At 43.1% G+C, this 25140-nt stretch overlaps 1 protein-coding gene and 1 pseudogene across 1 annotated transcript in view; both read left to right on the forward strand.

The window, feature by feature from the left end:
* LOC126471289 (glutamate receptor-interacting protein 1) overlaps positions 1–25140 on the forward strand; it is a 445652-nt gene that overhangs the window by 194486 nt on the left and 226026 nt on the right. The window lies entirely within an intron of this gene.
* Positions 432–549, forward strand: LOC126471956 (5S ribosomal RNA; annotated as a pseudogene).

The following is a 25140-nucleotide window of genomic DNA, read 5'->3' on the forward strand; positions in this document are numbered from 1 at the left end:
CGCTAGTGGAGAAATAGAACTCCATACCACTAGAACTCCTTTACCAACCTTGTGACTAGTAAGGGAGCACTTTGCAGACAACACATTTTATCCGTGGCGATCACACACCGATTAACAAGCGTGTCCCGCCATTTGTAATGTCCAGGGGCAATAATAAACCGCGTTGACTTCAGTGTAATAAAAGTGTCATTTCTAATCGTCTCGCTGCGTGTTTCTTTCAATTAAGATCGTGCGCTGTACTGTACTGTAGCAGTTCTTTCTATGTATGGTTTAAGTTCCATTGAGCATTGGTAGTGACAGATAATGCGAAAGTTACTTCTGTCCTTCATTTTTGCTCACCAGAGTACAATATTTGCCTACACTGCTATGAAAGAAACAAACGTATTTCAATGTTTTATGAGACAGAATTTGAAAGGGGGTTAGTGCTGCGAGGCAACGGCCTTGCCCCAGTGGATACACCGGTTCCCGTCAGATCACCGAAGTTAAGTGCTGTTGGGTATGGCCAGCACTTGGATGGGTGACCGTCTGGGCCGCCCTGTGCTGTTGCCATTTTTCTGGTTGCACTCAGCCTCGTGATGCCAATTGAGGAGCTACTCGACCGAATAGTAGCGGCTCCGGTCAAAGAAAACCATCATAACGACCGGGAGAGCGGTGTGCTGGCCACACGCCCCTCCTATCCGCATGCTCAGCTGAGGATGACACGGCGGTCGGATGGCCCCGATGGGCCACTTGTGGCCTGAAGACGGAGTGCTTTTAATGAAGTCATCTTTAACACATCTTCGGCAAATATGTCTGTTCCATAGGCATACTCAAAAAAATTCCCAGTACCAGCAGCAAAACTTAAGGATCTGTTCATAATGTGTGAAAAACGGATGATTACGTGATATCAAGAATATCAACACGGAGTGTTGAGCGAGGAAACTGTACGTGACGCATTACCTCAACCATATATTGAGAAGGACTGTGATGCAGCGTAAAGGCTTCTGAGGACTAGATTGTCTGTTGTATGGGTGTCTTAAGCTTTGTTTTTAAGATTTTTTAAGCAATACAATAGAAATTGGCATCTGGTTGTATGATTTAGTTTTAGTACGTGTGCAAAAAATCATTATGTATTGGTAATTCCGGAACAACGGATGTGCAGTTGCACTCCCCTCCCCTCGGTCCAAAGAGAAGTGGCGAACGATTTTGAATTTCATATTCTAACATGTGTAAATATGGGAACAACATGTCACAAGATAATCGATATCTCAAATTACCATTGTTGATTTTAAGGTTCTGTGAAACATTGAATCACCTGTATTTCAGTTCTAGTGTAATGCACATTTATTGTTTTGGTGTAATGCGGACGACATTTTACTGTCCGGTCGCACTACTGTGACCATCTGCCAAAAGCCTGACTTTTGCAACGCGGACCGCTGCGAGACGTGCAGGAAGAGAGTCAGTGAAGTTCTGCAAGGTATCGACAGGGATGTGCAGCCATGCCGACTCCAGTGCGCTAGGTTTCTCGTTTGAGGATCCATGGTGCGAACAGCCAGATCGAACTGATCCCACGAATTCTTAATTGAGTTTAAATCCGGAGAAACTGTTGTCCAGGGAGGTACGGTAAACTCATACTGGTGCTCTTCTAACCACGCATGTGCACTGCGAGCTGTGCGGCACGCTTCATTGTCCTGCTGATAGGTGCCATCGCGCCGAGCAAAAACAAGCTTCATGTAGGGGTGGACATGGTCCCCTAAGATAGATGCATACTTGTGTTGATCCACTGTGCCTTCCAGAATGGCGAGATTACCCAGGGAATGCCCTCAGTCCTTGAGTCTACCAACGGTTGTTGCAGGGTGTTCGCTTTCAGACGTTTCACGCCGTATACGCTAACGGCCATTTGTTCGAGGGAGCATAAAACGTGATTCATCTGAAAGGCCACCTCTCGCTACTCAGTGGACACCCAGTTGCAGTACTGGCGTGCAAATTCCAACTTTCGTCGCCTATGAACGTGAGTCAGCATGGATGTATAACCCCTGCTGCGGAGATCCATACGCAGCAACGTTCACTGAAAGGTCTCTGAGGAGACGCTGTTGGTAACTTCTAGATTTATCTGAATGGTCAGTTTCTCAACAGTTGTACGTCTATTCGTTTATGCTCATCTGCGCAGGCTTCGTTCAGCCCTGTCATCTATGGCCCATGGTGCCCCACAGGTGCCTCGCCGTCTCTTTTGGATAGCGCCATTTTCCCATGCACGGTATACTTTAACCACGGCGGCACGCGAACAATTTTCAAACTTAGCCGTTCCGGAAATGATTTCACCCTTGGCCCGAAAGCCAATTGTGGTGTGCGTACTGTAAGACCTTCAGCACACACATCAGATTATTTGACTTGTCGCTCTAACGAAGTAGGCGAGTGTCAGCAATATGTCTCGTGGTCTTATCGTGGCGTGTTTATCTACTGCCATTAGGTCAGACGATAGACATGCCACTTGCACACTTAGAGTAGCAGATTGACGGTGACCAGTTTTAAACAGAACTTGATTAATTTTCACAAACATTTATTAAAATAATAACAAGCATAAAAATTACTTAACTTGGTTCAGGATGCTATTTACAATTGACAATCTGAAGTTCCTTTGATATTGGTATGTTAATCTTATTCTCACATAGCCCGCATCTCGTGGTCGTGCGGTAGTGTTCTCGCTTCCCACGCCCGGGTTCCCGGGTTCGATTCCCGGCGGCGTCAGGGATTTTCTCTGCCTCGTGATGGCTGGGTGTTGTGTGATGTCCTTAGGTTAGTTAGGTTTAAGTAGTTCTAAGTTCTAGGGGACTGATGACCATAGATGTTAAGTCCCATAGTGCTCAGAGCCATTTGAACCATTATTCTCACATATATCTCTGATACTTGACAAAAGTGTCTATACATTTATCTCCATGGCTATGTACTGGAATATGGTAATCTTATTAGGCACAGACTGCAACTTGACTATAGACTGGTAGAGACAAATGTAGAACTCGTACAGACTGGTGCAGACAAATGCAGACTGACTAATCGGAGGTCTGTACACTTGTTATAATACCTTGCGCGTTCATGTATCGCTGCGCGAGTGTGATCCGCGAGGAGAAAAGGTTCTACGTTAGCAGCAATCTCATTGGCTGCATTACATATTAATACGCGGATCGGCGGAAGCAGAATTTGGTTCGTCTCTATGGCAGCGCCATCTCGCAGTGCGGAGACAGACGAGCACTGCGCCTGCGCTGTTGTGCTTAGCGGGGCGCGCTCTAGTGCGAAAGTTGTGTACGCGCTGACTAGGCGGAACTATGTACGCAACACCAATGATCTTGCCCATTTATGACATCAGATAGATTACTCAGTTGCCGCATAGCGAGAAAATAATATACTGTTGTCCGAATTCCCCTGACAGGCTTGATATACTCTGCACTGCTGCTGCTGCCATCTGCCGTCTGTGAGTAGTTATTGCACGTAGACGTCAATCATTGGTGGTGAGCCGGCCGCTGTGACCGAGCGGTTCTACGTACTTCAGTCTGGAACCGCACCACCACTACGGTGACAGGTTCGAATCCTGCCTCGGGCATGGATGTGTGTGATGTCCTTAGGTTGTTAGGTTTAAGTAGTTCTAAGTTCTGGGGGACTGATGACCTCAGAAGTCCCATAGGGCTCAGAGCCATTTGAACCATTTTGAACCATTGGTGGTGGTTACATTAATGTGACTGGACCGCATATAATGGTTTTTATTTCCACAACTAGATTGATTGCAAACTACCCTATATAAATTGTTTTATGAAACAGTTATCATCTTTCCCACACATACTAAGACTAAAGGAAAACTAAATAGACCACTGCATTAATAATTATCACAGGGTTACCTTCCTGGACGTTAGTTTGGAACAATGGCTGGCGGAATTTTACGTTTGTGCTTTAGTGTATCTCATAACCAGACGGCCTGCTGCTTAACCACACACCACGCAATGTCCTTGCTGTGTCTTGGAGAGAGCTGCATCCGCAAGCAGCAGTGTGGGTGTGGTGGCCGCATCGGAATGGGCTGCTCGCCTACTGGAATGACTCTAAATGACAGTTATTGTTTATTCTGGCATCACATGGGACGTGAAAGCTATAAAGTGGATGTGTAGCGCGACTAGCTTTGTGATGTTATTCTAATTAGGAGTGTTTAGCGAATGCGATGTCTATCCTGAAATGGAATAGGACAGTGTTCTACAAAGTGTGTTCAAAGATATTCTGTAATACGGTACCGAGAGATGTGGCGAAGTGGTTAGCACACTGCACTCTCATTCGGGAGGACGACGGTTCAAACCCGCGTCCGGCCACATTGATTTAGGTTTTCCGTGATTTCCCTAAGTCGCTTCAGGCAAATGCCGGGATGGTTCCTTTGAAAGGACACGGCCGACTTCCTTCCCCATCCGTCCCTAATCTGATGGGACCAGTGACCTCGCTGTTTGGTCCCCTCCCCAAATCAATCAATCAAGAAATCAGTCTAATACAGTATATTGGGGAGTTGTCCGATGTGGTTGTAATTCACAGCTCATTTGGTTTAACATTATGGCATTGGTGCATTCAGGTACTAATAATTCTCCGCCACAGCTCCGGATAACATTGTGCAACACGCACAAATCTTGAATGATAAAAATTAACTTTGCAAGTATTGCAATACAGTGCCTTATTTAAAGCTCTGAATTTATATGTTTACGTACAAACCGCGCCTTCCACTGATTTTCGTCTCCTTGCGAGCCTGCTATTAAATATTCTTCGCTCGTACCGGACTTTCTCGGTAAGAGTTTCGGCTAGCGACCGGCGGCCACAGCTTCTTTGTCAACAACTGTTCACGATGCAGGCGATGCCACTCACTAACAGGCGAACCGAACCGAGTACTTTCGCATCGCAGAAAGCTTCCACTGCAATACACATGCAGGTGAACAAACTTTTTGTTCTTTTAAAAGTGGATCAAAAGACAATTTAGTTTGTGTTGGAGACTCGTGGTTCTGTTTCTCTGATAAAGAAAGGCACTTATGCCAGAATCGGTAACGCAACAATAAAGCAGCCTACTTCTATTTTTTCTGCCTACAATGCACAAGAAATTCCAGTCCATGACATGTATAGTTTGCCAGCAACTTTTCATGGGGTGACAAAGTTTGTTTCTTTTCATATACTCAATTCTGAAAACAGTGCAAACATATTTGGGTTAGATTTATTTGAATTGTTCAATTTGTACATTCGGAACAATGTGCTACATATCAGTGTTTCTGTGCCTCACACTAATCTTTCTGACTTGCGTAGTAAGTACAGAGAACGACCTGAACCATGAATGGGAAAGGCAAAAGTCTTTTAGGGGCACATCACTGTGAAGGACAACACACAGCTGCGATTTTTTTGCGTACAATCTGTCCCCCGTTCAATACGTGAGCAAGTTGCTCTGGAACTGCGAAGATGGAGAGGCAATTGTGTCATCAAACACGTCTCTGCAAGCTAACGGGCGTCACCTTAGTCATTCCGAAGATGCCTTCAGCTTGTTTACATATATGTACTAACTTTAAGGCGAAAGTAAACCCACAAACTCTTGTGGATTCTTTTCCTCTTCCATATCCGTAGCAATGATGGACAGACTTGGACAAGGCAGACACTTCTTACAGATAGATTTGCGAGAGGTATAGGTAGAGTTCAAGCGATACTTTCTGATAAAGACTCAGGTTTGTTCCAGTTTCAGAGACTATCGTTTCAGCTCCTTCAATACTTCAGCGGTTCCTAGAACAGTTAATAGCGAAGTCCCTTCTAGTACTAACTATCTGGACTATACTGTCATCGCGGGTCGTACGCCTGCGGAACATTTAGACTGTTTGTTTCAGCTTCTTTCATCAGCTGGCTTAAAATGCATCATGGCAAAGTGCTCTTTTTTGCAGGAAAAATTGACTTGTTCAAGTTACATAATAAATGCACGGGGTATACGTCCAACTATATCGCACTTGGTTGCGATTAACAGATCTGCCGGTACCCCGTAACATTAAGAAGCTCCAGTCATGGGGAAGCTCACCTATTATATAAACTTTATTCGTAACGCTGCGCAAATTGCTGCTCCGCTTAACCGACTACCCCGGAAAAATGTTCATTTTGTGTGGTCCAAAGAACGTCAGCACGCATTTCAGCTACTGAAAGACGCCTTGTTAAGTGGCAGACATTTCAGACACTTTGACCCAGCTAAGCCTGTCGTAGAGTTGGATTTGTAAATTAAAGTGTCCTTGCACTAGAACTCGACCAACATTACTATTCTGAAAAGAGCCTCCACTGCTGTTGGGCCGATATTCATCAATGTCCATTGGTTTAAATAAGCCATCCGCGTGAACGGCCCGTAATACACACACCTAATTGAAAAACAAACTTTTGCAGTTGATAGAGGCAGATCCTGGACGTGGTCGTTTCTTTAATTCTTATGTATACCATCGGCATTACTGACAGGGTTGGCCAGGCTCCACAGTGCAGACAACTGCGCGTTATTTCCTCCCGTTTCGCTGCAGAAGGCGTAAGCGTCTGTTCAAGTTGTAGGATTTGCCATTAAAACTGTGATGTGTCGTAAACTGTGGACTGGCTTCTCAGCAAGTAGAATGAAAGGGCTTTAAATGAACTACGCAGCACTGGAAAAGCAACAAAATTACATTTCTTTGTTTTATATTTCGTGTTTACAGTGACGAATAACGATTATTCATTCGTTCTTTTAGAAAACATTTTAACAGATGCTTGCTTAACGAACATAGACTATTTTCTGGTCATCTTACCTCAAGATTATTAACCTCTCCACCGGACAAATAGGCTGCTTCCAGTCAGTTGATTTTCCCTGAATACTGTTCTTTACTTTGTTTAACGCAAAAATTCTATAAACGGTCGGGTTACGTTTTCAGTTCTCTCATTATGTTGAATATTACACATTTCTTTCCTTTCTTTCAACCATAAAGGATGCACCCAATATCTGCTTTGTTGCTCAACGTTTACGAGTTGCAGATCTCCAGTGCAACACTATCCTCGTCTGATGAAAACGACATAGTCTGATACTACTAGTAAAGCCGCTACGCGTTCGCCCTACGTCATTCGTGCGTGAAATAGGCCTAAAGCCGCACTCACACGGGCAGTGTGCAAGCTGCTGGTGGCTACATAATGGTGTGGGCTGTGCTTACGTGGAGAGGACTGGGTCCCCTGATCCAATTGAACCGATCATGGACTGGAAATGGTTGTGTTCGGCTACCTGGAGACAATTTGCTGCCTTTCATGCACTTAAGTGTTATGTATGAAAATACGCCGTGTCACTGGTCCACAATTGTTTTCGACTGATTTGAGGAACATTCTGGACAGTTCGAGCGAATGATTTGTCCACCCATGTAGCCCAAAATGAATCCCATGTATATTTATGGGACATAATAGAGAAGACGGTTCATGCACAAAATCCCGCACAAGCAAAACTTTTGCACTTACTGACGGTTATAAGACACAAGTTGTCAACAAGGCTCAATATTTCTGCAGGGTGCTTCTAACGACTTGTTGAGTCCACGACAGGTCGAGTTGCTGTAATACGCTGGCCAAAAGGAGGTCCGACACAATGTTATGAGGTATCTCACGACTTTTGTAGTCTCAGTGACTGCTGTAAAACGATCTGAGATACACACTAGCAGAAGTTCCTCGTTAACTTCATTGAATCTCTTATCATATTTTTTGTTTTAAATTGAATATAGTTCAAGTATAGTGTCTAATGTCAGTTGTCACATGCGTGTTATCTACGAGAGGTGTTCGGAAAGTAAGGAACGATAGGTCGCGAAATGGAAACCACAGTGAAAATCAAAATTGTTTCATTTGCAACAGTTAGCGACAACCTCCAGCTACTTATTTCAATAGTCGTCGATCCGACTTAGACGTTTGTCGTACCGTTGTATCAACTTTCCAATACCCTCGTTGTAAAAGGCAGCCGCGAGTGCTTTCTGCCAATTCTCTACGCTGGCCTACAGCTCGTTGTCTGTGCCAAAATGTTGTCTTTATAACCAGGGGTTCATGTGAGCAGAGATGAAATTCAGAGGGAGACAATTACGGGCTGTATTGTGGGTAATCAAACATTTCCAATTGAAAACGATGCGGGAGCATCTTCATTGCCCCTGCAGAATGCGGCTGAGAATTGTCTTGAAGAATAAAACGCACGACAGTTATGTAATGTTGGCTGCATAGCTTCAGGTGAAATTTCTCACCAGGCCCTCGTACTTCGAGGGAGACACTATTGTTCTAGGTATCTTTATGTGCTCTCTGTGTGCTCAGAACTAAAAAGAACGGTGTAACGCGATCGATGGGCATTCTAGAGACACTGCCCAACACACCTGTGCAAAACTTCATCAGATTTTCACTGTGGTTTCCATTTCGCGACCGATCGTTCCTTACCTTCCGAATAACCCTCGTATATTATCGATGTTCTGACGTACTTCATCCCATAGGTTTCAAGCTCTAGATTCGTTTCGTTATCGAATTAAAGAAATGATTTTTCTAAGCTACTCACTATCATTGAAATATATTTATTTATTTATTTATTGTTTAGATAATTCAATATATACAAGATGTAGCATCTTTAAGTTATTAAATACATTTTTAAGAGGTGTGTCCATGCATCTCTGTCCGCTACTGTCAAAAAAATGGTTCAAATGGCTCTGAGCACTATGGGACTCAACATCTTAGGTCATAAGGCCCCTAGAACTTAGAACTACTTAAACCTAACTAACCTAAGGACATCACACACACCCATGCCCGAGGCAGGATTCGAACCTGTGACCATAGCAGTCCCGCGGTTCCGGACTGCAGCGCCAGAACCGCTAGACCACCGCGGCCGGCTCCGCTACTGTCTTCTGTCAGTTGAAGCCCGCAAGTTTCCTGAGTTCCTTATCCCAGCGATACGGTGGTCTCCTTGGCGGTCTTCGTTATTCTCTGGGACTCTACTCCAAAACTGATTTTGTCCATCTTCCATTCTTTGTTAGTGCAATATGTCATGCCCACTGCCATTTTAGAGTCTTAACCCGTTCTATAATATCTTTTACTCCTGTTATTTCTCGTATGTCTTCACTTTTGTGTCGATATATGCTGCTGCTGCCGTCACTAGTATCGATAATAATAATAATAATGATAATAATAATAATATTGAGAAACACCCGAAACACAGTGGTCACTTTTGTAGATTTTAAAAAGGCCTACGACTCAATAGATAGAGTAGCGCTCTGCAAGACGCTGGAAGAATTCAGCATTGACAGAAAGACAAAAGCAATCATTTGGCAAACATTAACTGACACAGTCTCCAAGGTTAAATTTATGGGGGATATCTCGGAACCATTTGAAATCCAAACTGGAGTGCGACAGGGTGACGGACTTTCGCGATTACTCTTTAATATCATTCTTGAAAATATTATCAGGACATGGGAAAAAGAAGTCAAAGGAATCCAAATTGGCATTAGAAAAGATAATAGATTCAATGTGAAGTGTTTAGCTTTTGCAGATGACCTTACAATCCTCACAAATAATAGAAAAGAAGCCACTAACGCCATAGAGAAGTTACACGAAATTGCACAAAGAACTGGCCTGCAAATCTCGTATGAGAAAACCCAGTACATAGCAAGAGTGCCACAAGACAAATTGCCTATTGTGACAACCCATGGGAAAATCGTACAAGTACTACATTTTAAGTACCTGGGAGAAATCATCCAGCCATCAGGGATCAACCTAAAGGCCAATGAGGAAAGAATAAGAAAATTGCAGAAAGCATATAAACTCACGTGGAACTATTATAACAAAAAGTCCATATCCATTAATTTAAAATTGAGACACTACAACACTGTCGTACTTCCGGAGGCACTGTATGCATCTGAAACAACACAAATAGGTGGGCAAACTAAAATCAAAGAAATAGAGAAACAAGAAAGGAAAATTCTCAGGAAAATTTTTGGCCCGATACAAGAGCAAGGAATCTGGAAGAAGAGACCAACATCAGAATTATATAAATACACAGACTAGATTACCGATACAATAAGGAAAAGAAGAATGCAGTTCTACGGACATATCCACAGGATGAATGAAAACAGAATTTCAAAGCGAATTCTTAAAGTCATCAACTCAGGCAGGGGAAAAACAAAATGGATAAAAGAAGTTGAAGAGGACCTCAGACAAGCACACATAACAGTAAACGATGCAGAAAATAGAACAGAATTCTGGAACATCATCAAGAAATATAAATTTGACACTACAACACAGAAGAGATCAGGATGCAAATGGACAGCGGAGCGAAAGAAACAACACAGTGAACACATGAAGAAAATTTGGGCTCAGAAAAAACATAAGCTATCATCATAAAGGAATTCGAGTTCAAAAGCTCTCTTTAAATGGGAATAATCGAAAATAATAATAATAATAATAATGACAACTATAACAATAATGATAGTGGCAGCCATGAAAAGAATTTATAGGTGTACAAAAAAGATGTTTTCCGATATAGCAGGTTCCGGGGAAAGGAAATTTAAGGAGCCTGCACCAGCTAAGAATACTTGAAAATGAGGAAGATCTAGATGAAAAGAAGGATGTACAGGGGTAGCGAATGCGTAAAGGGACAATGGTAGGAGCTATTGTTGCTTCAGTAGATATGTCATTAACTGTCTTCTGAAGTTGGAGATGTTATTCAGTTCTCTAACATAATGCTGGAGATTATTCCAGAGTCGGATTCCTGCTACTTAGAAGGACTTAGAGAAAATGGCTAAACTATGGAGTGGGACGGAAAAGCATTTTGCTCTGATGGGAGCGAGTGTTTCTGCCATTTAGTTCAGACAAAAGCTTTAAGGTCGTGGAAGGAAATGAGGGACAGTGTACGTTGATAAGAAAGTAGAGACGACAGAGGGTATGGAAATCCCTGCGAACATCACCGATATAACGAAAACAGGCATCCATGACCATTTCCAGGGGTCGTGAGCTTTCCTGACGAAGACCTTGCTACATACCATCACTGCAATTAATAATTGCAAGTGTAAGTGTTTCTATAAGTTTCTTTTTCAGGTCAAGGAGGAAGAGATTTTTATATTTTATAGAGCATGGAGAGATGCTGACGCCTTCCTGCACGTTGTAGTTACGTAATCAGTCCAAATTAGATTTTTATCTATTATTACTCCTACACCCTTTGCTGAAGGAGAGAAGTTGATGTTCGTCCTATTTAGGGTTAAAGAAGTTGGGGATTCTGGATAATTCAGCCTAATGAGTTTAGACTGACTAACAAGTCCGCTTGGTTCTGGATGGGCTTCCTGTATACTGCGCCCATTTTGATAGTGCAAAAAGTCAGTACTGATATTCAAGATAGCTGTCTTCAGGTTCATTGGTTTTGCACTTAGATACAACTGGAGGTCATCAGCATATGTGTGATATTTGCGGTAGGACAAAACTGATGACACATCATTGACATACTGTGTTAAGAGTATAGGACCTAATACGGAACCATGAGAGATGGTGACTTTATGGTACCAGACATGACGCATTACTGGCGAGATGACAGGTAAGAGCGAAACCATTGCGTTGCACTTGGCGAGAAATTTAGGCTGCTAAGTTTGGCAAGCAAAAACTCAATGCTGACAGTGTCAAAGGCTTTACTGAAGACTAAGAAGCACATCATAGTCGCCTCTTCTGCATCCAAGGCAAGATTCAGGTTATCTGTTACCGTATTAAGGCACTTGTTGTGCTGGGATGATTACAGAAACCTGATTGGCATTGGTTTAGTAGATTGTTTTTAGTTAGGTATTTTGTTAGCTGGTCGTAGACTACATATTCTAAGGCCTTGGACAGTACAGGTAGAATGCAAATAGGTCGATAGTCAGCGGGTGGTTTGTCAACGTCCTTTTTAGGTAGTGGCTTAACTAGTCACTGTTACCAGGCCTCAGGGGAAGCACTTGTGGTTAAGCAGTGCTTAAAGATATCTGTTATAGTGGACAGTAGTGGATCAGTAATAAGTTTCATCATTTGGACTGTGATGCCATCGTGTCGAGTAAATGTTGATCTCATACGCGTGATGGCTCATTTGACGATGTTTCCAGTACCATTCTGTAAACAGAAATTTTCGTGGCTACAGTCTATTACCCCCAGGCAGTAATCAATGAGTCTGTTTCGTTTGCAGTTCAGTTGCGGTTGTACATGATGTACCGGTTCACTTCTTCGGCTGGGACAGTGGGATCAGCTGCAGCTATTACAGCACTGTACCAAGACCACGAAGGTTTTCCATGCGACAACTAGTCTATTTCCATTGTCGGTTGACCTATACGCATGCCTGAGTTTTGCATTTCTTACAGCTTGGCTATGTTTCGCTTCTGCTTATAAGCAATGTGATTATCAGGTTTAGGGCGTAGTTTTTATGCCCATTGTTCAGTGCCTCTGATATTCACAATCTTTTTAGTTCTTCGGTCAGCCAAGGTGCAGGTTTCCTTCTTACTTTTCCGGTCTGTAGAGGAGCATATTTGTCATGTAACTGAGTAAGTTTGTTAGGAGATCCATGAAGTTTTTCGTTTATGTTCTGGAAAGGTATAGAAGATGTCTCCCAAACTATTTCTTGCACCTCAGTTGCAATTTCAAATAAATTAATGTGTTTGATGTCTCAGTATGTAGTAATTTATGGTTTCTTTTTAGGACATTCTGGCGAGTACGTCATGGAAATAATGTCACAGACAGATTTGCAGATATTTGAGACGTGTGAATTGCTCCGGAATTTCATTCCAAATATGTCTATGAGACGGTGACTACTAATCGAATGGTGGGTAGGAACAAACAGATGCAGTGATACATTTGAAGAAGAACGCTCCCGCTTAAATTTCACACTGGAAGTGTTGTGTTGGCAGAAGAGCCAACACCGTGTTACTAGAGGAGGCCGAAATGCACGCGTTTTATCTCAAGCAGGCTGGCGTGAGGAGGGAAGAACGATGCTGACGTGAGGTCTGGAGCATGACAAGGAATTAGAATTCAGAAAGCGGGCGAAATTATTTTGATACTTAACTTTAAACCATTAATGATGAACGTCGCTCTTGACAGTACATGATTCACAATATTACCTGTTCAGAATACATTCTGGAAGTAACTGAATATGGCGCCTTGCTAGGTCGTAGCAAATGGCGTGGCTGAAGGCTATGCTAAACTGTCGTCTCGGCAAATGAGAGCGTATGTAGACAGTGAACCATCGCTAGAAAAGTCGGCTGTATAACTGGGACGAGTGCTAGGGAGTCTAGACCAGACCTGCCGTGTGACGGCGCTCGGTCTGCAATCACTGATAGTGGCGACACGCGGGTCCGACGTATACTAACGGACCGCGGCCGATTTAAAGGCTACCACCTAGCCAAGTGTGGTGTCTGGCGGTGACACCACAAGAAGGATGATTGTATAGAAAATTTATATTTGGGTCACTGGCTGAAATTATATGCTTGTACGTCGATTCGAGACTTGAAAGAGCAGTTCCAAAACAGGCAAACAGCCTACTTTGGGAGGTTTGTAGAGGCACCTTTTTTTACGGGATTTGATCTCTATGAATATATATTCCACTTGTTTATCCTCGTTATTATTGCACGTTTGTAGCACTGTATGTGATAAACCAGAGCGTATGTACACTCCTGCTCCACCCTCTCGTCTGTTACATCTGATGTGTCTCAGAAAGATTTACCGAACTTGGGGGAATACTCAGTTTGAGCCAGGTCTCCGACAGAAGTATTACATGGATGTCTATGTCTATGTCTTGAAATGTATGGCGAAACTCGTCGAGACTTGTTGACAGAGATTAGCCATTTTAGTGCACAACATAGAGTTTGGTGCGTTCTGGTGCAGAACGTGCGTGGCAGTTGATAACGACTACCACTGCTACTGATAATAATAACAACAATAATGACAGTTTTGTTTACAAGTGGACTGTCAGATTGGGCGTTTGAGCGTTGTTACTTGTGAAACAAAGTCAACTAGACGATTCTGCTCCTTCCCAAAACTTTCGACGACATCGTCAATACATATGTCTCGTCTTCAAGTATTCGCAGTACTGGTTTTCTGATTGAGGTACACGCAAGAGCTAATAAGCGATCTTAGGCCATACTGTTCGTCGAATATATTTTTATGCGTTTAAGACAAGGAGAACTCCTTTCAACTGAACCACTTGTTGCAGGACTGGCAGCAATTAGACAAAATAGTGTGAAAACTTCTGGAAGAATTTGGTCCGTTTCATTCTCAATCACTCCTTTGATAACGTCTCCCAAACTGACAGACTGAAGTGTTACTCTATGCTGCGAAGAAAATACAGTATCTAGTTCTACACGCAACTGCAAGAGACTAAAGGACGTACCATACGTTTGTAACAATGAATTCACACCTTCCACTGGGAAATGTCGACCATAACTGGCGAACTGAGTAGTATCGCATAATGTAAGCAAGAGCAGTTTATCACACTGCGAAAAATCTTGTTTCCAGTTGTGTTCCGATATTATCCTATATCTCGAAGTGCAACTGTTTGTGTTTTGACATCAATGGATTGCCTATGTATTCATCCGTCATTTCAGCTGTATTCATGGAAGCTTCAGGCTGCGAATTAGCCTAGAATTTCGTGGAATGTTAGAAGTCGATCAACTTATCTTCACTTCTTAAGTTTTTCACGTAAATTATGCGTTCTGAGACAGCAATGTTTTTTAAGAATGCTGAAAAGCAGTTCGGATTTTTTTTTTTTTTTTTTTTTTGAAGCAAAGTCAGAGTCTAGTAGGGTATATATGAAACCACAGGTTTCTCTCGTAGTCGATGCACTAGAGTCTGACCTGTCAGTTATTTTATTTATAACATCAGTAGCCCTGGACGGTTTTCGTGAAAGGGAGATGTTATTCTGGCATTACAGTTCCATCTCGTTTGACTGCTAGAAGGAATGCGTTTACCAACAGTACTGTCGAGAATTGCTGTGCGTTTGAAGAACCGGAGGAGAAAGCAGGAATACCCTGAAGCGTCGACAAAAAATCCTGAAAGGTTTTGTAGAAAAACAGCTCCGCTGCAAAACAAAATGTAAACGATGTGCAAAACAGTGAGTAAAAATAGGCTAGTGGAGGAGGGACGATGGAGGGGGGGGGGGGGGGGGAGGAAGACAGTTTCACGAATATTAGTTTGCAGACCATTTAATTCTGCTGCCAGTACGGAAGCACCATCATAGGTTAGGGCCACTAGTTTTTTCTTCATATCGTAATTCTGAAATACGACACTCAGCGCAGTGAATAAAGCAGCAGCAGTTCTAGCTTGGATAACAGCACGACAACCAAAAAAAGTTCTTGGATGTCGCCTATGGAGTCTACTAATCTCACAGCAAAAAAGCTTTGTGACTTGTCTGAAACGTCTGTTGCTTCTTCCACAATTCGGTCAGAAAATTAGGTTCCATCGAAATTTGAATGTATAAACTCATAAATCTACTCGTTTATACATTCAATCAGTTTGTTCTGTATAGCTTTTGAAAATCCCCGAAAATATCACATTTTCTTTAAGTGTCCTTCCAAATCTTTGTTTCTGTTTAGCATAAGTTTAAAAATGGCTTTCAAATTTCCGGGATTCATATAATATTCTGTCTTATCATGACCTCTGAAAGTTATCTCCTGCTTACACAAAAGATTTATCACGTCAATTAGAATTTTCATGATGTTTCTCGTAGCTTTCACTTTGTTGTCGCATCTGATTTTCATCAGTTTGTGGTGTTCATTAAGAAGCTTCGAAAAACCAAAAACTTGTACTGATACTTGTTTATGCACAATAAAACTACTTATATGAGCTTTGGAGGAAGTACACCATGGTAAACCTCTAAGCAGATTGTTTATGTTGAGGTCCATTATCCAAAATTTAACGTCCCATCGGATACGCTGGCAATCGTGGAGGATTTTCTCGCAGTGAACCAATCACCATCTCAGTCTAATGAGGCTAAAGATTCAAAGAATCTCCCAGCTGCACCTCAGTTCCTCGTGGCATCACGTTCTGAAGGTCAGTACTTTGCTACGGTTGATCTGTTTATTATTCAGAAAGATGTTGATGCAATTGCAAGCCCTGTGAAATCTTGCTTTCGTTTACATTTCGGAACTTTGATTTTCGAGCCCAACAACTGCTGCCAGCTTTGTTCCTCCACAGCTGTCCTGTTCATGTCAAGCTCATCGAACATTAAATTCTTCACGTGGTGTTATTTGCACTAGGCCCCTCGATGGTCTGACTGAGGGAGAAATCCTAACTTCCCTCTCTGATCAGGGTGTCACTGTAGTCCATCAGGTAACGAAAACGGTTGATGCAACCTTAGTGCCTACACACACTCTTTTTCTCACGTTTGATAAAGTAGTGCTTCCACCAAAGATTAAAGCAGGCCATCAAGTCATCGCAGTCCGACTGTACATTCCAAGCCCAATGCGTTGATATCAGCATCAATGTTACAACCACACTCGCATGTCCTGCTGAAACATGGCGAAATGTATTACTTGCGGTAGGGATGTTCACTAAGGCGATATCCCGCATCCTTCTTCCCGCTATATCAATTGCAACGGCGCCCATGCAGCCTCATTGTGAGAATTTCCAGGGTATCTAGATGAGCGGGCCGACGAGGAGATCCGGGTTCCGGGTGAAGGGGGAAGTGCCTTACCCTGTCACTGGCACGTTGTTGGCTAGTCAAAAGCCTTGCATTTTGCCATGTGGCCCTTACAGCACCATTCTTGCTATGCCTCGTTCCACGAGGGACATGGCCATGCAGACTTGCGATCTCGTATTCAGCACTGCAGTTGGAACACCACCCAGTATCACGGTAACAGCGCCGTCTCCTTCTCCTTCAACTGTGAAACAAGCCACCAAATCTTCGCCTCCAGCTGCGAAATCACATGTTACACAACCGGCAGGCTAGAAAGGACAAAAGTCGTACTCCCATGAAGAATTTTTACGTCTTTGCAGTCAACAAACTTCTCAGTCTTCTTCTGCCGACCGCATAGACTTTAAGAAATCAAACAAAAGTAAACGGTCTTCTTCTCTCCTGACTCGGAGGTCCTCTTCAAAAGAGTCGCCGTGTGATACCCTAACACGGCGGACCTCCATCTCGCTGGTGCGCACAAGCTACCGTTTTCCTGCCCTGGAATCATGGACCAACCCTGTGAGAGTGCAGACACCTCTGTAGATTTCATGGAACAGGATCTTCCAATCTCTGCACCCCATAGCAGTGAGTCTTCGAAGGCTGGCACTCAGAAGCCGCCGAGGTGACTACCCTTCATTTGTTCCTCCCTCCACAATCCCCACTATGACTCTTCTCCAGTGGAACATATGTGGCATTAGACCCAAAAACTAGGAATTACAGCTGCTTTTGGAATCGCAGCATCCACTTGTTCTCTGTCTCCAAGAAACAAAATTGCGTCCTTGCAATTGTTTTGACCTCTTGCATTTTGCATTTCCTTTCGGTCCACTTTGACCTTCCCCCCGAGGACGGAATTCCATCACATGCGGAAGCCCATCTGGGATGACATTCATAGCCAAACCATCTCACTGAACACTCAACTGCAAGCTGTTGCACTCACATTATCCTTCCTTTTCTCTTTGCAACGTCTACATCCCTTCGTCATTCAGTGTCACCAGGACAGACGACAGACTTACTCCAGCTTATTGATCAACTCCCTCACCCCTTTTTTCTGCTTGGTGACTTTAATGCACACCACTCCTGCCCAAGATGTGCCCTCTTGGCTGACCTTCTCAGTCAACTCAACCTCATTTGTCTTAACACAACAGGAGCAACCACGTTCCTTTCAGACTCCATGCACACCTATTTCCATTTGAACATCACGTTCTGCACTGCCCAGCTTGTCCATCATCTTGAGTGGTCTGTTCTCTCTGGCATCTAAAGTAACCATTTCTTGTGTGCTATCCATTTGCCAATTCCTACCCCATCTACATGTAAACCATATTGGAAGATTTCTAAGGTCAACTGAAGGCTTTATTCCTCCCTGGTGACCTTCAGCCAATAACATTTACCCAATTGTGATGACCAGGTAGAGTATCTCGCGCACGTTATCCTTGCTGCCGCAGAACATTCCATATCTAGCACTTCATCTTGAGTGTTGACCAAATCTCATGTCGCGATGTGATTCACATGCAGAGACGTGCTCTCCACGTTTTTAACCATCAACCTATGATGGCAAACATTATTCATTACAATCAGTTGCGTGCACAGTGTCGTCGCATTCTTCAGGATGGCAAAAACGGTAGTTGGATTTCATTTACTAGTTCTTTTAACAGTTCCATACCCTCTTCCATTTTGTGGGGCAAACCTCCGTCGGCTCTCTGGGACCAAGGTCTATTTCCCAATTTCTGGTCTGACCATAGCGGGTGATGTCATTTTGGACCCTACAGCTATCTCCAACATCTTGGGCCACTATTTCGTGGAGATTTCGAGCTACACCCACTATCACCCCGCCTTCCTCCCTCGGAAACGAGTGGAGATGTTCAGGTGATTTCCTTCTCCTCTCAGAATAGTGAATGCTACAACGCTACATTTACTGTAAGGGGGCTACATCATGCTCTCACTTCATCCAGATCTCCCACCCCAGGGCCAGACGATGTTCACATTTGCATGTTGCAGCACCTTTCTTTCACGGGAAGGCAATTTCTCCTTCATAATCGCAATTGCATTTTGGTAGATGGCACCTCTCCCAGACGCTGACGTGAAGCCACTTTCATACTCAAACCTAGGTCCAGTAAGGACAAACACCTTCCTTTTTCTTACCAGCTGTGTTTGCAAGGTGATGGAAGATATGATTCACAGGTGGTTAATGTGGCAGCTCGAATCCCGCAATCTAATAACCACTGCATGATGTGGATTTCGAGCACGCCATTCTATAGCTTACCATCTTGTCACTTTGTCCACCAGTGTCATGAACGGTTTTCTGCAGAAATACCAGACTGTGGCCGTGTTTTGTGATTTGGAGAAAGCCTACGACACTTGTTGGAGGACTAGTGTCCTTCATACTCTATACACATGGGGCTTCTGAAAGCACCTGCCTTGTTTTCCTTTAGGAATTTTTAAAAGACCGAGTTTTCAAAGTGCATTTGGTTTCGGCCTTGTTGGACACCTTCATCCAGGAGAACAGGGTGCCTCAAGGCTCAATACTGAGCGTAGTCCTCTTTGCTATTGCCATTAATCCTGTCTCCAGCCACGCACCTCTGGCTCCCTTTTCGTCGACGACTTTGCGATGATAACCACACTATTTTCAGTATCGGCTTCCAAAACACTGCTCAATAGTTACAGCAGAGGTCTTCGCCCTCTATCAGGCCACCCAGTACATTCTGTGATATAGGTTTTTTAATTGTGTCATATGCTCCGATCCTCTCTGCGCCCTTCAGAGGCTCTGTGTGCTGTACACAGTCCACCCACTAGTGCAACAGGTCGAAGGAAGCTTCCACTTGCTCGCTGTTGAGGGTGTCATTCTGATGTTCATGTGGGTTCCTGGTCACGTCGACCTAACGGCGAATAAGGCTGATGACGCTGCTGCCTAGGCTGCAGTCCTCCTACCTCAGTCTTCCACCCCTCGGATGATCTCCGTGCCGTCATCTGTCGGCAGGTAGTGTTACTTTGGCGTCACCACTGGTCTTCTCTTCACGGGAACAAGCTCCAGAGAATTATGCCTCTCCCAGTGGCTTGAACGATTTCATCTCGACCCTCTCGTCGCGAGGAGATCATTTTAGCTAGGTTTGGGATTGTTGTTTTAGTCATCGCCATTTGTTAAGTGGTGATCGCCGCCACTTTGTGCTCATTGTCGTCAACCTTTGACGGTTTGCCACTTCCTGATCGAAGGCCTTTTTTGAACCACTTACGTTTTGAAGTATGTTTGCCGTTTGAGATAACGGCAGTCAGCGAATGACGAGTGGGCTGTCGACCGTGTTTTACTTTTTATCCATCGTAGCAATATGGTGAAGGACATTTAATCTTTGGTTCGAGACCTTTGCTGTCCCTACAGCGTATTTTGTGGACCTTTCTCCTCGAGGAAGTCCTTATTCTTATTTCGCTTTCCTTCTGTCGATTAGGCGTAAAGTATAGTGCTTTTAAGTTACTTTACTTCTTGATGATCTAAGGTTATGATTCATGGGCGCTTATGATCTTACCTGTTTTTGTTCTCTAAAACAAACCAGAAAAAGAAACAGGAACCTCATTAGTGGATGCATGATACATTTTTTACGTGATGGTGGGAGCTAGTGAATGGACTTTCAGATGGCTCATTGGAGGAGCACGTAGGCCCATTCCAGTATTGGCTAGAAAGATTAACTTGGGTGCCTTTCCGACGTCTGAAGGGAGGCTATTAAAATTTAGAGAAGCATGCTAGTTCTGTGTCTCAGTATGATTATGATTCCGATTCTCACTCTCAGACTCTCAATCTGTCTCGGATTCTGTGCTTGCAGGCGTTTTTATTTATTTATTTAGGCTTCGGGCTTTTGCACAGTTTTTCGAAATTCTCCTACGACCTTACTCACATCCGCGATCAGTAATCAGGAAGAGGATTAGATCCACCACTGGCGATCACACTAGCAACTGAAGCACGGCGCACGGTGACTCACCTGCAGCCATTTTAAGCTCAGTCACGGTAAGGGGACATCTGCAGTTCGCAGTCCCGACTTCAGTGATCGCGACATAATGCACTGGCAACAACTTTAGACTCAGAAAGAATGATGCCCAGGTATTTGAAGTCATTTAATAAGCTGTCAGTGTTTCTTGTCTCAACATCAGCTTTAGTATTTCGAGCTTGTAGTTATATGTTCTGTTGTCAACTGATACTAAAGACTCTAGCCAAATTAATGCCATGATTAAACACTTGAAAGATCTCACGTAATTTTTCAGCTGACAAATTTAACTTGCTGTGAGTTTCATCAACGATGCCAATCTTATCCATGTGAGCTGCAGTTGGTCTCACAGTATCCACCCGAGCACGCCAACGGGTATCACACATGAAATAAAAATGACTTTCAGCACTTTTTCAGAATTTCCAATCGTTGTGGACTGCAACTGAACAGGTTGTGAAGTCGCCGAAACCATCTGAAAAAAATGTTTGCTTCATGATATCTCTCAGCAGCACGTGAGTTAAGGATATGACAAGCACACGGAGAAAATATTGCAAGAGGACTGCACTTAACGAAGTGTGTCTGAGCTTCTTTCTAAGCACCACTGATATTACTTCTGTTACCATAATCATGTCAGTGATAGGAACGGAGTATTTTACAAGTGTTGACCGAATTAAATGTGCAGTAGCAATTCCTGTTTTCTAATTACAGTTTATGAAATTACAAAAACTGGCCATTTATTTCATTATTGAGTAAATATAACGCAAGATCAATGTTGTCTGTTAAACATGATTTGAATCAGGAGTTGCAAAAACAATAATTGAATAGTACTTTGCGTTTTCTCTCTGTTCCAACGTGGCACAGCTAACATGATGGGCACTACTAGAAAAAAATTCATTCTGAATATCACTAGACAGATAATGCACTTGTAAACGCTTTCCAGCTCCTTGTCGGCCTCTGACCTTGTTAAAGTTTTCTGCAAGAACTTGATCATCGAGACTCGAGAGCTCTGATATTCCGAGGACGTTTCCATTATTTGCATCTTCCATTTCGGGGATGGGCAACTGAAGGCCAAGCCTCTTTGACCAAGAAATATTGTCACGTCAAGTAACCGTATTAGTATTTGTTTCCAAACAGAGGCTTCATTTTTAGTCTACACTCCATAAAATAAAATTATACGAAATGAAAGATTAATAAATAATAATTATTCCACAATCACATAATAGATTTATCCACTTCTGTAGTTTGAATATCAGGTGACTGGTTTTTGTCGTTTACTTTATCATTGTACACTGAGACAGAAACAAACACGAAGCTGAATAAAATAATCTGATCTTTCTTCCGTTTCCCCACTGTCTCTTTTTCTTTTCTCTTCATTGCCCCAGATTTGTGTTTTAATTCTGTAATGTTAGTGTCACTTAACCCTTAACTCAGGAGGTGACTGTTCCGTAACGTACACTAGCAGTGTGGTGTCTGGGACCCCAACGTCCCAGATTTAGGAGATAAATCATTTGAAATTTTTCATTTAAGTTATATTTATTTCAGTGTTGTGTAAATACTCCACGTTGACTGTATTGCATTAAATAAAGTCTGAAGTATTTCATTTTTTGTCACACAAAATCACATACTTTTGTGCAATTTTTTAAATATTACATATAAATAAATTGTCAGAGGCCTAAATTTTACATTCTGAAAAATTATAGTACCTTTGCGTAGCAGGTAAATTTTCGCACAAAACTAAATTCCAGGGTTTAAATTTGCACATAAACATTGGACAAAAAGAAAGTCTGTAGAATGGACATTCACTACTGGGATCTACATTTCCCTTTACCACCATTCAGAAAATGTCTGATTTTAACTAGCACTTTAAGTATTTCATTAAAGGAAGAGGAAGCTGTCCAACACAATTGTCCCAAAGTTCTTCCTGTGAATGATATTCTCGCTCTCTAGCAGAACTATGGCCACTGGCTATTGAAAAATCATCGTCCTTTTCGTCTATTTCTTGATATACAGGGTGATTATAATTAAAATTAAACTTCTAGACCGCTGTAGAAATAATACCACTGGTTACAATGACGTTAAATTGCAACGGCATATTATCGGAGAAGGGTGAAAAAGAATGTCGGAAGAAAAATAAATAGTTACAAAGTGTAGCAATAGATGGCGCTGTAAGCATCATAATTTAATAGTGGTCGACTATAAATGACAAATGAATCATACAACAATGCCTAAGGTGTACGTTTGACGTTAAACAAACTGCACTATTCAGTGTGCATCGGTGTAGACGTGTGATACTGTTAGTTACGTAAGTCCATCCACCACAGCAAGGTCATATCACATCAGATGCGAAAGATCGATTTTTCATTGTACTGAGGCCAAAAACCGCATAAAAAGCATCACTCACATCGGTTTTTAATTGTCCTGAGGCCAAAAACCGCATCAAAAGCATCAATCAAAATCAAATCGGAGTATTAATTTCCGTGTGACTGGCGCAAAACGTGTTCAATATGCTGCCCACCGTTTTATGCAACAAGCTGAAATCGAAAAACAGCGTGTTCCACAAATGATCGAAGTATTTCCACCGGCCGCGGTGGCTAGCGGTTCAGGCGCTCAGTCCGGAACCGCGGGACTGCTACAGTCGCAGGTTCGAATCCTGCCTCGGGCATGGGTGTGTGTGATGTCCTTAGGTTAGTTAGGTTTAAGTAGCTCTAAGTTCTAGGGGACTGATGACCACAGATGTTAAGTCCCATAGTGCTCAGAGCCATTTGAACCATTTTGAAGTATTTCCGGGGTCACGTTCAGATTGTGTTGCGCAATGCGTGCCTTCAATGCAGCTAAGCTTGCAATCGAAACACTGAACACATCTTACAGACAGCCCCACAGCCAGAAGTCACACGGATTAAGATCAGGTGATCGGGACGCCGTAAATCCGCACCACACAGTGACCTTTTCAGGATGAAGTGGTACTGGTTGATTTGCATGCGGATTTTTCGTTGTCCATATTCAAAAATTCTGTGTATTGACATATCCTGCTAGACGGAAGTGGGCTTCGTCTGTGCACAAAATCTTCTACGGCCAATCATTGTCCACTTCCATGCGAGCAAGAAATTCTGTATCAAAGGTCTCTCTTGCTGGCAGGTCAACAGGAAGCAACTCGTGCAGATGGGTAATTCTGTAGAATAGCTTTACATAAAAACTGAGCGCGATCGTGCATTGAGACAGTCATGGCAAATGTCGCAAACGCGAAAGGAGGAAAAGCTGTGTATCCGGCATGTTTATACCGACTTTAATGGGTGTGCGCATGATAGATATTTTCATTTACGTATTCTGACACATAAAGCGCCATCTGTTGATCTATTTTTGCCTATTTTTTTTCTTCTCCCATAGGTTTTCCCCTTCTCCGATAATATTCCGTTGCAATTTGACGTCATTCAGACCAGTGGTGTTATTTCTAAAGCGTTTTGAAAGTTTAATTATAATAACCCTGTATATCACTGACATGTTCCTCTATTGACTGACTTCTATCTTCCTCAAATTTAGGATCGATAAAACTGACAAATTTCTGAGAATACATTTCGTGCTATACTAAGAAAACAGGTATGTAGTTTACGAGGCATGGTCTAGGAGACCCCAGAATGTGTCAACAGCACGTGTTAGCAAGAAATAAAGAAGGAGATAATGCAACCTACTGTAAAGCCTTATAGAATTCGCGATTTAACGATATTAGGTGAAGTATGGGATTACTCTGCTACGCTGTGTGATCCAAAGCATCCAGACACCTGGCTGAAAATGACTTACAAGTTCGTGGCGCCCTCCATCGGTAATGCTGGAATTCAATGTGGTTTTGACAAACCCTTAGCCTTGGTGACAGCTTCCGATCTCGCAGGCATATGTTCAATATGGTGCTGGAAGGTTTCTTGGGGAAGGCAGCCCATTCTTGACGGAGTGCTGCACTGAGGAGAGGTATCGATATCGGTCGGTGAGGCCTGGCACGAAGTCGGCGTTCCAAAATATCCCGAAGATGTTCCGTAGAATTCGAGTCAGAACTCTGTGCAGGCCAGTCCATTACAGGGATGTTATTGTCGTGTAACCACTCCGACACAGGCCGTACATTATGAACAGGTGCTCTATGGTGTTGAAAGATGCAATCGCGATCGCCGAATTGCTCTTCAACAGTGGGAAGGAAGAAGGTGCTTAAAACATCAATGTAGGCCTGTACTGTATTAGTGCCACGCAAAACAACAACGGGTGCAAGCTCCCTCCATGGAAAACACGACCAGACCATAACACCACCACCTCCGAATTTTAGTGTTGGCACAACACAAGCTGGCAGATAACGTTCACTGGGCATTCGTCATACCCACACCTTGCCATCGGATGGCCACATTATATACCGTGATTCGTCACTCCACACAACGTTTTTCCACTGTTCGATCGTCCAATGTTTACGCTCCCTACACCAAGCGAGGCGTCGTTTGGCATTTACCAGCGCGATGCGTGGCTTATGAGCAGCCGCTCGAACATGAAATC

Source organism: Schistocerca serialis, chromosome 3, assembly GCF_023864345.2.
Source record: "Schistocerca serialis cubense isolate TAMUIC-IGC-003099 chromosome 3, iqSchSeri2.2, whole genome shotgun sequence".
In the NCBI taxonomy this organism is placed as follows: Eukaryota; Metazoa; Arthropoda; class Insecta; order Orthoptera; family Acrididae; genus Schistocerca; species Schistocerca serialis.